Here is an 11,015-nt window from a genome sequence, read left to right on the forward strand (position 1 = left end):
GTCTCTCTGCTGGTACTGGCTCGCTGCAGTCTTTGTGCATGAGTGTACGTTACAAACAAATTAGTAAGACAATGACATCCAATACCCAAGAACTAAAGAAAATCATGGCGAATCAATCAGATCCTACAGCAGGCATGTAGATTGGCTGTAAAAACATTTAACGGGAGATGGATTCTTCCTGTGCTGTCAAAGTTAAAGGTACCAAAAGGAAGCACACACTAAGGCATTTTTGTTCCACTGTGATATTGATCCAGTGCCAGACGTAGTGAAACACAATGGGCACACAGTCAGCCTTGGTAAATTAGGTAAATTAGAGATCATTTGATGGTATTCTATTGTTGCTATTGTAATCACAGTAATTTTCACTGGTAATGGTGCTTCGTGATGAAGTGCAGTTCTCACAGGATAATTGTGAAAGGTATCGAAAGATTCAGGGTGTAGCATCTGGTTTTAAAAGCTCTTCAGATTCAAATTGGCATTTTACTTTATCTTGAAAATTTATTAGAGATTCAGATCATGCCGGTTTAAATGGAAAGGTGAAAGCAGGGTAATTTCAATCTATGAATTATTCAGATTCAGACTGGTGAAATTGCCATCCATGAACTGATTCTCTGACAGTCTCTTTTGCAGAGCTTCCATTATGCTTGTCATTTTTATTTCTTTATCTACAATCTCTTTCTCAGTTACTGAGCTTGTCCCTTAGGGCTGTGCTTCACAAACCAAGTATTTCAAATTGGCAATAACCTAAATGCGTTGCTGTCTCAAATCGCAGTCTCCACAGGCTGTCTTTTCCAAATCATTAAAAACCACATCCACGATGGTGTCTGTTCGATTAGATGAATTAAAAAAAAAAAAGAAGCAAAGAGAAGAGAGACCACAGCATCATATCGAAGAAGAGTTATGTTCCTGTAACAGTCCAGCAAAGAAAGTGATGCTTTGTGCTTGTTCCTTTGTTGTCAGTGTAACCCCTTCTAGTTGCATAGCATCACGCAGCAAGAAACAACTGTTAAAGCAGGCTGACTTCGTGCCCTGATTTCCAGCAGGAGCAGATAAGGACTGTGATATAGGCAGGCTAATCCACGCAAATACACACTCAGAGACCAAGCACAATTAATAGCTTCTTACAGGCAAGAAAAATAGAAGCAGTAGTAGTTGTAGTTGTAGTAATTGTAGTATTAGAAGAAGGAGAAGCGACTGGATAACCGAAAGGGTTTCATTCTCTCAGCCTCCATACAGATTGCAATCCCAGAGACTCTCCACTTGATGGCTGGTTGTGTCATTGCTAGTCGACTGCTGCCCTGTATCCAGAAGGACTGGGATTGATTTAGGTCAGAGAGTCTGGTTTCCTGTTTGAGCTTTGCTCTAACTGATGTAAGAAATTGCGGCCATCTGTATTGCCAATCTATATGACCCTGGGACGCTGGCACCGCTTCGGCAATGGAGTGCCTGCAAAGGCCCCAGTCGGACAAACAGTGACAAGTGCCATCTCCTTTGTCCTATTGCTGCAGGTATATCGCCACATGAAAAAAAAAAAAAAACCCTCTTAGTACACAAAGTGGGAAACAGGCGTTCTTCCTCAGAGGCAATTTGGGTACAGAGCTCCGAGCAGTCCCTGCTCAGCTGAAAGCGCTGCCAGGCTGAAGCCAACACATCCAGGCTGCATGTCTGTTCCTACGCTACCATCAGGAAAATTTCCCTCATATGAAAAAGGCAAGAATAAAAAAAATCTATGCTGCTTTGTGCCTGGTTCTATGCGTCTGCTTTGCCGCACTGCGACTAGAAAACTGCAGCAGTAAGAGCTCTGGCAGTTGCGATAATGTAGAAAGCAGCAGCTCTGTGACACAGCAGTCAGCTGACTCGCAGTGTTATCATTCAATGTCCTCTATAGAATAAGGCCAGTTTCTAAGGTAGCACCAGGAGGATGACCTTGCATACAAAAATTGGGCTAGAAGGAGTGATGAGCCTTGTGTATACCTGCAAGCATTTTGGGGGTGATGTATAGCATTATCGTGGGGAGCATGAAGGTCTTTAATGGTCCCTTTCCCCTTCCTTCTTTCCTTCTTCTTTGCAAAACAGAACTTGTCCTTTATGGAGCAGTTTTCCTTCTATCGTGCAATAGTTGATGTGGTCATGTACAGCTGATGGCTGTTACCATTAATAACAGTGGTTAGGTAAACTATTTTTCACTATTTTTAAAATATTGCTTGTAAATCACCTCTCTACAAACAAACCTGGTGGGTTTATACTAATCCCCCCCCTCCCCATGGCTCTGGACATGCTCCAGAAAGGAGAAAGTAGTGGGATGAACACCTCTGAAAGGCAAGTCCTAATCAGCGGGAGCACGTTGCTGAGTTCTCGCTGAGGCATCTAACCACCCAGACTGATTCGCACGGTGCTCTGTAGCTCCCAGCTAAATTCACTGGGAACGTTTGGTGGCTAAAGCATCTGGGAAGTTAGAGGGAAGAACTTTAAAGTTACAGCTGGCAAATACGGGAACTGTTTGAAGCTCGGAGTCAATACCCCACCAGGGACTTCGGAAGTTCCCTTGGGAAACGTCACTCTGAAAAACTTCACCCTGTGTCTACCTACCTAAATTATACCTAAAGCTAGAGCAGCTCCATCAGAAATTCCCATAAATTAGCTTGCCAGTCACTCGCTGAAAGAATTTGTATTATATTGCATTACCCTTGGCCTAGGACAGATCAGCTTCCACCCATCCCAGTGGACATGCCGTGCTTGCTCGGGCCAGAACTCGTCTGGCTCTCACAGTTGCTCCCATAGACCGTACATTTCAGCAAGACACATCATAAGTTCATTGTCAAGTCCTCAGAAAGTCTTAGCATGAAATGTAGCAACAGTCAGCATACCAAGCTGGTGTTCCCTGAAATAACTCTACTTGCACTACATTACATCAGCATTAAAGTGGATGCGATACAGAGGTCTGTCGTAAAGCAGCAATTTGCACCGAAACCCAAACAAACTGGAAGAAAACCATAAAAATGGTAAAAGCTGCACTGTGTCTTTAAGGTGCAGTGCTCTTAGACAACACAAAGAGCAGAACACCCATGCAAAGGCTCTATGTCCAGTGCTGTGTTGCTTCAGGGGGAGAAATGTCTGTTGGTGCGTGGCTGGTTAATGGATGAGTAATGCAGCCGCAGTCCTGTCTCTTCCTTAATCATTTTTTATTAAATGCCCCAAAGGCCACTATTCCTGCAGTCGGCAAAATCAGGACAGACGTCTGGCGGGGAGATGCCTGCGCCCTCCTCCTCCTCCCCCTTACAGCCAACCGACCACGCTCCTCCATTACCGGGGCTGTGCCTCCGCAGCCCTGTACGCTTGATATTCAAGAATAATATCTTTTCACTTGCTGTTCTGGGATCTCTGCTAGAAGCCAGGAAGAACCATGAAGTCTAGGCAAACTCCAGGAAGCCAAGGACGCCACTTTCCCTGCCTTAAAGGATTTGCTTGGGTGACTATTGCTGCTCGACTCTGCTAACCAACTCTTCTGCTGAGCTCATCTCCATGGCCTCACCTTCTGGCTTCAAGATAAGCGGTTCCTCAAGCAGTGGTCTTCCAAGCAGCAGCTCTTCCTAAGGGAAAGGTGGACTGTAGATGACAGAAGATGTACTCCCGCCACCCCTTGCAGCCGTGGGAGGGGAGAGGTAGGAGGGAGCACTGCCCCTGCCACCAGCTCTGTGGAGCCAGCCACAGCTGCCACAGCCACCAACTGGAAGTTTCTCCATGGTGCTTTGCCTGCAGTCCTGTTGGCTCTTTGGGAACAGGCAGAGGCATCTTATTCCCCCAAAGCCCTGCCAGGCTGGAGCATAGATCTTGCAACCTTTTCTGGGGAAAGGGGGAGGGAAGGCAGATGGCCCTGGTGGCACCCGGGGTCCGTGATGTGACACGCAGGATGGGGCACATCCACCGACAGCAGCCTGGGAGCTCTCCTGAAGCCTCCAGTAGGGTTTGCTTCCAAGATGGACTTTTCACTGTAGTTTTCTGGTGTTGATGAAAGCTAATGCAATTTCCTGAAACACGTGCAGAGCTCCTTTTGTAGTCGTTAAGCACAGATCTCCCCCCATGAACAAGATCCTAATTTGGTTTTCTTGAAGTCTGTTGCAGAAGGTTCAAAGTTGGGTGTTTTGGTTAGTTCTTGGCTATGTATCTGTGTGCGTGTGTGCGCTGTACTACACCGTGTTGTATTGCGTTACGTTTAGGGTTAGAAATCACACTTGGACAAATTTGGGAAAAGTGACGGAAACATTGAAACTTTTACCTCTTTTACCACTTCATAATTCTGGGAACAGGACAGATTAAAATTTTGCCTCTTTTCTCGCCTTTTCTTTTTTACTGAAATGAAAATTGCATCCAAGCCCATAAACTAGATGCCAAGTTTTAGCTGAACACAATTAGAAACAGCTTAAATATTAAACTGAAGGCTGCAGGGCCAATGACATTAAAGGGACTTGCTCTCACAGGCTCTTAACCGTAGCGCTGCTGACAGGGTGCTGTCGTAGAGCTGAATTTTGAAGGCATCGCCAAATATATCCCACATATTATGTTAAATTACAAATCAAAACATTTTACAAGTCCTTTGGATGTTGTGTTCCCCCTTCCTAAACATGTGCAACACCATGTTCATTCAGCTGAGGTCATTTTAAAATCTCAGGGCATTGCTGCAAATTAATAAAGCTGGTTTACCTTCTGTGCTTTTTCTCTCTTTATGTTGGTTGTAGTTTTTAGTCAATGCATGTACTGAAATGTTATTTTTTTTAAACCAGCTAATATTTATTTCAAATGGACTTTTTTGGGTTTTTTTCGTTTTACTTGTCAGATTTCAGTAAATCCAATTGCTTTGATTTTAATGATACATTTGTGTAACCAAGTAACAGGGAATACCTTATCCACAGGTTTTTCCTGTCCATTATTAGTTGACCTAGTTTTTTATTCCTTCCCCATGTACCAACCTTGGGCCTTCAGGTATTTAAAATAATATACACATAGTGTATAAGATCTTCCTGACAGCTGGTTCTCTTAAGATTTCAGTGAAGTAGCATGTTGACCACCCCTCCCTGCTCCCTGTATCTTCCATAAGCTTCATGTAAGGCAAGGCTACCGGGAGAAAAGAAAATCCCAAACTCTTACTTTTCTTCAACAGAATTTACCAGGGAACTGACTTTTCTAAAAACCTGAAAACGTTTTCAGAATTGCTCCCTAAATACACATAAAAAATGGCTTTATCAAGTGGGACTCAGACTTGAGAGAGAGAATTAAACTTTTACAAGCTGCCCTCGGAAGACTAACAGGGGCTAATTAAAAATATCACTCTTGTCACAGAAGTGAAAGAGAATCCTGTGTGTTTCCCAATCCTGCTTCTGCAAATCCTTCCTGCTGAAACAGCTGAATCAGAACAAATTGCTTGTGTGCGAGTCACTTCAGCCATATGGTGAAAGAAAAAAGAGCCGTTTGCCTCCTCAGCTATGTAGTAAATAGGAACTACCTCCATGTGGGTTTACACATTTATAGCTAACGTGGAGACCTAAATGTGAAATCAGGGAAATGAAGTGAATTTGTGAGTTTCCCTCTGGGACTTAGGGCTTATAACCTATTAAAAAGATGATATTCAACCAGGTACAGATAAAGTATAGAAATACAGAGATATATATTGCAATGCTGATTATTCTGCTCTGAATAACCCTTTCCATTCACGTGATTAAAATGCAAACAGAACTATCTGTGAAAACCAGAACAAAATGGCGATGTGCATCAACCCCCGACAAGAACGTGGAAATTTTTTGATCCAAAGCATGAGAGAATCGCTGCATGAGGTGGGTGAATAGGATGCGACAGGGATGTCAGTAAAGGACAGGCACAACAGAGACATCTTGTTGTCTGTGGCACATCCTTGGTGTCAGTCACTAATGATCTCCTTGACATGTTGAGTACATAGAACAGATCAGCTTTACTCCTTTTTTCCATGTTATTAATGGAAGTCAGCTCAAACTTTCTGCAACAGGAACCAGGGCTTGTGCAGAGGGGCGGCTGCCTGTCTTGAGGAAGATTATAATTACGTGTTTGACCTTATTTGGATGTGGCATTTGATAAATCTGGGATAATTAATCATGGAATAATCTACAAGATTATCCATTTGGGGCCTCTGTCTTTTCAGCTTTTGTTTGTGCCTCAGTTGGTATTCCTTATTGCTGAGAAAGACTGCAGTGGTGCCAGGGCTGAATGAAACAATCCTAGAGAAATAAAAAGCAAAAAAATATGGCATAAAGTAGGGGAACCTCTATAAAAGGACAAAACTGAATGCACATATTGACCAAATGCAGCAATCTGCAAATAAAAAGCCATCAACCTGCTACAGCCCACCCAGAAGCCTGAAATCCTCCCAGACTTTCAAGACCTTAATTGTCTAATAAAAACAATTCATACTTGTATCCAGAACCCCAAGCTCTCATCAGTTTTTACGTGGCTGTGTATTTTTGTGTGTTTGACATGTAACAATTTTATTTAAAATTGCCGTGCTCCCAATAAAGGCAGTTTTAACGATCACTATTGCTTGCAATTAGAAAATAAATCAATTTGTTCATTTAAACCATTAAAATGCACCCTGCTAAAAATAAAAATTGGAATTAAAAATTGCAAATAGAAACAAGCATGCAGGGAAGTGCTAAAGTGAACGCAATCAGTTCCAGATTTAAAACAGCCTCCCCACACTCAAACCCCCTGTTTCCACTACTGGGTGGTCACGGACTCATGGCTGTTACTAGTTGTTTTCTTTAGAGTCTTTCCAGGCTTCTATTTTCACTCACTTAAAAATGGGAAGAAACAGAGGTATTGACTTAATTTTCTACACACTCTGCACTAAGTTTCAAAATCTATCCCTAAGGAAGCAGGCTCCTGAAATGGTGGTGGACTGTTCCTAATCAGTGGAGCAGTGGGAGTCTGGAAGAGGCTTGCAGTCAGGAGAATTTGGGCTAAAAAATCCTATTATCCCTCAGGATGGCGCTTGCTGGGTTTATAGAGGGCAGTGTATGACGTACGGGCTGTCATGGGCAAAGGCTAGGCTCCCGGGCATCAGCAAGTGATGCAACTGAGAGCTAAAGCAAAACACTTGATGCCAAGCACCTGGTATTGTCCCTGTATAAATTTCTGGGGCTTTACTTGGTACTAACACTGGTCTGGCCCCACAGGAGCAGATTCGGAGCACGTCTTCCAGGTCAAAATCCTGAAAAGGTCAAAATCCTCCTAATCCAAAAAGGAGGCCAGCGTGCTGCTGCAAAGGGGCTGCGCGATGTGAACGTCAGCAGTGCAAAGGGGAACGACTGAAAGATGTGCTTCAAAGTACTCTCTTGGTCCAAGCTGAAGTGATGGTACAGCCACAGACAAAAGACTCTCTTCCCATTTTACGGTCAGTAGTAAAACCCAGCTATGTCAATGAAATAGCCACAGGGGACCTGCCATTCTGGCCTCTACTCCCATGCCAGCCCTCATCCACAGTGTGTCCACCATCAGGCTCTGTGTGATATAAAACTGCTTAATACTGTATCCAATACCCCAAAAAAATACCAGCATCTGGGGTTTTGTGAAAAATGAGGAAAAAAAAAAATCTGTGTAGGAATATTTGGATAACATTACATGGGCTGGTGTAACGTCACTACATAATCAATTAACACAGTTACTTAAATATTTTTCCGTTCCCATTCACTTATTAAATAAGCACTTAAAAAGCCGTTGTATTTCCTGATTTAACTTGCATATTTCTTACCTTTCCCCTCGCAGTGCCACAAGTCTGGCAGCCACATGGCTGGTTTCACCTTCCCATTCTCAGGCACAACTGTGCCGTGCTCTGGGCTCTCCTCCCTGCAGGGGCAAGAGCTCGGCTGCGTGTCCCACCCATCCAGGTGCGTTCCTTGGGCAAGTCCCAGCCTGAACTTCTCCTGTGTGTATGCGGTATAAGGCTCAGGGTCGAAATACCCTGCCTTGCAGAGCATCAGAAGAAGCATCTAGCTGCAGGCTGACAAGGAGCTAACCCACATCTCCTCTGAGGAAAAGACCAAAAGGTCAAAAGAAGATGGTTCTGAGTGCCCGGCTTGGCTGCAGGTAAACCCATTAGAGCCTCCTGCACAGTCCCTCTCTCTGGGCACAGAGTTCCCCCTACCCTGGATGTCAGTTCAGCTTTCCTAACACTAAAATATGTATTTTTAATGAGCTTCAGCAAGCTTTCTCTGCAAATAATCTTTCTGACATTCTAGAATAAGTAGGGCAATAAATCACAGTGTAATGCAGGTTTCACGTTTGGTCCGCTGGGAGCTGTGAAGCTGTGGCAACGCAGTCACTTAGTTAGAATTAACCAAATCATCAGTTTGTTCGCCAGCTTAATGGAAACCATTTTACATGCAGATTTGTAACTTGCTTTACTGTTGAACTGTAAGAGCACTTGCACTTGTATACCACTGTTATACCACATACAGTGGAGTTCACTCCTCTGAAGCTGTGAAGTTACTTGTAGAATAAAGTATTCTTACTCAGAATTAATAAGATGATTAAAACTGGTTTCAACATAGCTGCTGCTGATAGCAACAACTAGGACTGAGTTTCTAAATGGCCTGTGCTTAAGAGAAGATGGTGTGCGTAAGCTCCTGTGTGAAGAAAGAAACGTTTCTTTTGTGCAAGTAGACCAGAAGGTAGCATCTAGAGAACCACCTTCCCTACCTGCACGTGGATTTTTGGCAAGCCCCTCCCGTGCACGGTTCACGGGTAACAGTGCACACATACAGGCGTGCTCAGACCTGAGTGCCCGGCACGTGGCAGGCAGAGAAGGACCGTATACCCAGTGACCTTCACTCTCCTTTTCATCCTTCACCCAGGAACCTTCCACGTTTTTTGGTGGGGGTAAACCACACTTGCACTTCATGCTAAGACCTGAACACAAGCAGGCAAACTTGCTGCTCTCCACCTAGGACAAGCAAGCTGCCGATTGCTAGCGCTAGGGGGATGCATCTGTGGAAATACCACCCCAGACTTACCCCATTTCTCAGGCTCTGTTTTTCATCAGCATCTGCTCTTGGGAAGCAGGAGACCATGCCTGATGGACTCTCAGCCACTCAGAGGAACTCCAACGCAATTATATTAAGTACACAGCAAGCACACATCACTTAGCAGATGTGCATTTCAGTCCACAGCTCTTTCCCGAGCCATGTGAAAGCACTTCACAGTCACACACACCTTACGGACTTTTTTGCTTTAAAATTTCAACATAATCCTATTTGATGAATTCTCTATTTTTATATGGCCCTGGAAAAGTCCTTGTTTCTCCTGCTAATATTTCTTATTTCTCTGAAGTAGCTTGATACAGCTCAATCAAAAAGAAAATAGAATTTCGATCTCTTTTTTTGAGGGAAATAAAAATGTACCATTCTGTTTTGGAACCTAAAAAGCATGGTAGTGGTTATCTTGTCCCACTGACTCACCAGGGCTGGGATTTTATGTGCAGCGTTTCCTTTGCTCTAAAGTCTGAGGCTGGGAACTGTGTTTCTGTGTGTCTTTGACCCAACACAAAATGCAGTGTATCTCTGATCTTATCAGAAACTATAAAGTTCTGTTATGCTAAACAACATAATGAATGATTTTTTAGAAAATCAGCAAATGAAGCTCAACCAGTTCTTCTAGTTGAGCTATTAGATGCAATTAACATTCATCTTGAATTTATCCCCTTTTCCTTTCTGGGATAGTTGAAATACTGAACTAAATGGCTTCAAAAGTAACAGAAGCCTCGATTCACGAGGTTTTTCAAAACCATCTTTTTAACATGTTTAAACATATGCTTTAAGTGTATCTTAAAACACTTTTCTGCAAAGAGGTTTCTCTGATCTCTGTTAACCGTTTTCCAGAAAGTTCATTCATGTTGCTCCATCTCATCATTCATCAATGACATGAGCTTTTTTCTGCTATCAAAGAACTAATTCCCCAATGGCTGAAACACGACCGGTACCACTGCAGCCCCAGCCCCACACGGGCTGGCACATCCACATGGACCGGGGGTCCGGTGAGGCAGACGCTGCTGGTGCAAGGCTGTGAACATCTGAAATGGAAGGGGATGGTTTTGTTCCAGTTTGATGTTCTTAGCTCCATGGACCTTGAGCAAGCTTTTTGGTGGGTGAGTTTGCTGTTTGGTTGATATTTATTTAGTGCTAAGTTTAAGCAACTGAATGTGTCGAATTAGTGACTGAAATTCTACATTTGAAATATAATGTGTATCTATGAAAGTATAAATATAATGGTGCATATTTACCATATTATGAAATTAATCCTAATTCATATAAAAATGTGATACCAATGCTTCTGTATGGTATTATGAAATTAATCTTAATCTGTGTAAAAATAAGTTATTCCAAGAGTTATTAATTAACACTCTCTTCCTACTGTGCGATACTGTTGTTCTTAATTACCTTGTTACAAAACTTAAAACGACTGAGGCTGAAATGCTTCATGGCACACATCTACCCAAGGCTGGCATTTTATTGAAATGTTTTGGTTAAGTCCATTTTCATACCGTGACCAAGGAAGAATGCATCTTGTCCCCATTAGCTCAAAGCATCAAGCTTTACAGGCAGCTGTGTTAGGAAGCTGAAGCATGGAGTGGAAATCCGATAGCCCAAATAACTGTATCTCTGTGAAAATTTGCCATGATGGGACCAAGTTATGAATTTCTGAAATATCGAAGTTCCCATGTGTTTGGGGTTTAAGGTCTGGCAATCAAATGTTTCAGAAAATTAGAAGCTGCCTGTCAGGCTGTGCTTCTTCCACCTCCGGAGTGACTGGCGGTGTTTCATGCCCGCGCAGCCTTGGCTCCGTGGCTGGCAGGGCACGACGTGCCGAGGAAGCGCCACCCAGCCTGAGGCTGCAGCGTTCCCCCGTGCTCACGCTTCTTACCACAGAAGGCTGCTGCAGTGCCACCAACAGTGCCACGCTCTTTGGCAAGAGAAAATCTTTTTTCTTATCTATTT

The sequence above is a fragment of the Falco peregrinus genome, chromosome 3, assembly GCF_023634155.1.
Source record: "Falco peregrinus isolate bFalPer1 chromosome 3, bFalPer1.pri, whole genome shotgun sequence".
NCBI lineage: Eukaryota > Metazoa > Chordata > Aves > Falconiformes > Falconidae > Falco > Falco peregrinus.